This window comes from Fulmarus glacialis, unplaced genomic scaffold (genome assembly GCF_000690835.1).
Source record: "Fulmarus glacialis isolate BGI_N327 unplaced genomic scaffold, ASM69083v1 scaffold5109, whole genome shotgun sequence".
Classification (NCBI taxonomy): Eukaryota; Metazoa; Chordata; class Aves; order Procellariiformes; family Procellariidae; genus Fulmarus; species Fulmarus glacialis.
This window is the reverse complement of record NW_009232479.1, coordinates 3,440-7,626: the sequence shown is the minus strand read 5'-3', so window position 1 is coordinate 7,626 and position 4,187 is coordinate 3,440.

Genomic DNA, 4,187 nt, shown 5'->3' with positions numbered 1-4,187 from the left:
GATCAGAAATCCCACTACCACGTCACAAGACAGGCCTTCTTCTCATCTTATTAGACAAGCCTGCACACAACATCGGTTTTGCTGCAGGGCTTGTGAGTGCCCTCTGACAGCCACCACTGACAGTGTTTGAGCGGTCTCCCAGCTCACCTCCCGCCTTGCTGGCAGTGAGCTGCCAACTGGGCATCTGAGGTTTAAGGAGGTTCAAACTCAGGATTTAGATAAAAATGCTTTCAGCAAGTGACTCTTCCTCTAGGCTACACAGTGGCTGGAGAGGCTCTGAAGAAGTGTATTAAGAGAAATATAATGGTGTCTGACTTCTCTCAGCACTCAGGTTCATACTGGCAATGGACTCCCCCTTGCTCCATGACCCCTTTTAAGTTTAAAATTAGCAGCAGGGAAAAGCAGGCTGTGCAAGTCTTCAGTGTTTTCATACTGGGCAGTGACATCTGACAAGGAAGGTTTGTCAGTCTGGAGGTGCAGCGTCAGATGGCCTTGGACACCCCTCATCGCTTCCTTGGGGGATTTCTGAGAAGAGCCCCTCTCATCCCATCCCCATTTTCCACTTGCTCCTCTCAGTGACATTGGCCAACTTCAGCGTACTTTTAAGCACAATTTCCTGCTCTTGATGGAACAAGCATCTTGTTGGATCGTACTAAAAGACCCCTTTAGACAGCTGTGCCACTTGGGATCCTACAGAGGTTGCAGTTGTCCTTTTAGCCCTTGTTGCTGGCCTCTGGTGCCACTGTTGAGTTATCAGGACGTGGTACTGTACAATACTTGGTACAATCAGGTGCCAAGAGATTAAAGCCTGACTAAAACTCTTAGATGAAAAACAACTCCTGTCTGATCTGCCACTTGTAGCTTCTCCTCTCTCCTCCCCCATCCCACGGCTCAGCTCTAGATGGGCCAAGATGCCCTCTTCCTGGGGTCTTGCTCTGGTGCCTGCTGCCCCTCCTGAAAGGCTTTCTGGCAAGCTCTGTTCCTGTGGCTGCCCAACAGCCCCAGCTGCGTTCACATCCAGTACAATGCTGGGAACAAACTGAGATAAGGAGCGAGCCCAGAACCAGCATGCCAGGCAGGCAAACAGCCTTAGGAGTCCTGTTACCAGCCCCGCGCAAATGTTACTAGATGTCCGAGATATACAAGCCCCGCAGGTACGTTTACACAGTGACCTGTTTGGGCAAGATTCGAGCTAGAGCCAGTGAACTGCTTTGCCAGATGTCGGTGGTGACAGATACTCAACTGCAAGGACAGTCACACTCCCTCCTGCAGCCCGGTGGGGACAGAGGACTCGCAGCCATGCATGACCAGGGATCGCTTCACTAGTCTCTTCCTCAGCACCGGTAGCCCCTGGTTACTGGCACTTATTTTCAGCTCAGTCTTGCCATGGCCCCACGGCTATTGCTGGACATGGCTAACAGCAAATTCAAGGTGCGAAGGTGTTTGTATTGCTTTGTACCCAACATCTATGATTGTCTTGGGGGACACACACGACTATCGGAGTGAGTGAGTGGCTGAGGCTCTCTTCCTCTGTCACTGTTGGAAGCCCAGGGCTGTTTTCAGACTCTGCCAGGCTGGGCTGAGTCACTGCCATGCAGCAAACTGGGGCTTCCCAGGTATTTGGCACCAATTCTGGAGTCATCTGTTTAAGAGCTTTCTTAAACAAGCCAAGACTCTTTGATGCAAGCATAACAGTCTCCCTCGCCCCCCTTTCCCAGACAGCTTTTTGAGATCTCATCTCACTTTCAATTCCAGCTCTTCTTCCTGCAGTTTAGACTCTCCTGCACCAGCATCTGCCCTGGAGCTGTCAAGCCTAAACCCAGTTTCTTATCAGCTGAATTTAGTGAGCTTCTTACAGCATTGCTGCAGAGTCAGATCACCGCTGAAGCCCTCCAGCATCTCCACAGTGCAGCTGCCAGCCTCTTGAATCACTCCAGCTCTGGGATCCTTTGCTATATTCACAAGCGCATCTCCAAGCATCATTGTCCTTTGCGGCTGTTTTCTGTAACCCACCCCTTCACCCAGTGCGGTGGAATAACATGGGTCATTTGCACAGCACTTGGCCAGGGAGCAGCCAGGACTCAGTCACTCAGTTCTTATCTCGGGTCAGGCACTAAAGCTGTTTGTCTTGCAAGAGGGCTGAGGACACGCACCATGATCACGGCAAGCCTGGGCTATGCCAGAAGGGGAGGATGGGCAGGAATCTCAGTCACAGCCTGTGGCTCCAAAGGGTCAGGCCAGAAAACAATCTCTTATTCAGGCTTTCTTTCAGAGTTGGAAAGCAGGGCATGAATGTCATGAAGCGGGTGCAAGGGCATGGGAGGCTGTAGCTCACATGCTGAGAGGCTGTTACTCCATTTACACTTAATTCCCTTCGTGTCTCCCTCACTCCTGCCCGGAATTCAGTTATGCTGCAAAGTCCAGACCCAAGCGCAGCCTCAGGGCAGTGGGTACCACTTCATTGAGGGTTGCTGCAGAGGGGGCTCTTTTCCTCCCCTGCAGCACACTTCTACCTCCTTGTCTGTGCATGGGGAGTCACTGATCCAGCTCAACTTGACCTCTACCATGACTTTTCAGGCAGATCAGAGAACTCACCCGACTACACAGCACTCCTGGGAATCAGGTAGAGGGGAGAGCAGGACCACCTCTTGCAGGAGCAGCTTGCAGTGAGATCAGATGAGGCTTCTCATGAAAGCACAGCCAGCGTAGGAGATTAGAGGTAAGTTACACCTCCTTATCCTATGAGCTGGTGCCTTCTTATATCTGGTGCAAGTGGAGAGCTGAGCTTTCAGGTGGCAACAGGCTCAGCTGCTGATCCCCTCTCAAGTGGCTGCCCAAGTCAGTGTCCCCAGTGAAAAGCAGGTTAGAACAACAGCAGTATATGAAGTCTGGCTACTCAAGCATTTTAAGCAGAGCTCCCCCATAAAGGACTTCCCTTCCTAGGAACTTGTTTTCATAACAGTTACAGAAATTTCATTATTTTTCCCTCCCATTGAATAGACATAAGATTTCACTGTGAGGCCAAGAGATGCAGGAAAACAGACAAGCTGATAATACACTCATGCCTCCTGACTGTAAAAAGACAGATTAAAAATATTTTGTGTCTTGCCGCTCCTGGAACTAGAGGCATCGGTGTCTTGCAGTACCAAATACTCCAGACTGCCACAAATGGGAGTGTTATTTGGTTGTATCAAGTTGACCTACAGGCTTGGTGCATATCCACCTGGGAGAGAGTCAGGGCAGGCTGAGCACATGCAATTGCAATGCCTGGGAACCTGAAGCTCCTCCATCCTTCTGCAGCCGAACAACTCCCATTTGTTTTCTAGAACCTGACGGTTGGGTCAACAGTCCTACCCTGAACCAATTCCAGGATCTGCATCCTGGGATCACGTGCCAGGTCACGGTGTGAGAGGCTCCACCGATCCTGCCCTGCAGGAAGCATCCCTGCAGCTGTCCCAGCTGAGCACCAGTCCCATCTTTGTGCAGGGAAGCCGACGAGGTGATTAATAATGCAGGGCAGCCTTTTGTCGAGTGCCATTCTCGCTCTCCAGGAAGAAGAGAGTTGTGCTGCATTCCAGGGCATCAATAATTCAGCCAAAGGTTGGGTTTCCTCTGGGAGGCTTGGCTGGCCAGCAGGAACACTAGATGCATTATCAGGGCCCATGTGGGCAAGCAGGCTGACAGATCAGGAGAGCAGCACTTGGGCGACAGGCCCAAAACAAGCACGACTGTGCTGGACTGCAGTTAGGGCAGCTGCCTGCGTTCACAGCTTGGGCGAAAAACTCCCCTTTCCCCAAGAGAGCTGGTAGAGACACTACTGGGATGTCAGGAGGGTGAGCAAGTAGAGCTGAGCTGGATGGGTCCCTCTGCACTACAGCTACAATATCAAAAAAGGCTGTGCCTACAGCCCTAGAGACTAAAGGCCATCAAGGTTAGGCCTCAAAATAGCACATACGTTGTTCTCTTTGCTGAAAGCATTAGCACCTTTCTCCCCCTTAAAGCGAGGGAAAGAAAATCCCAGTGCTCCCACTGAGTTATGCCAACACCACAGCTGTTTTGCACAATGCAGCACGAGTTGACTTGTGTCTCTTCCAGGCTTGTGTGATTTTTCCATCCCTCTCCACGCCAGCTGGCCCAGGCCTGTATGCCGCAAGCTCTGACAGGGTAGCTGCAGCCCCCTTGCAGAG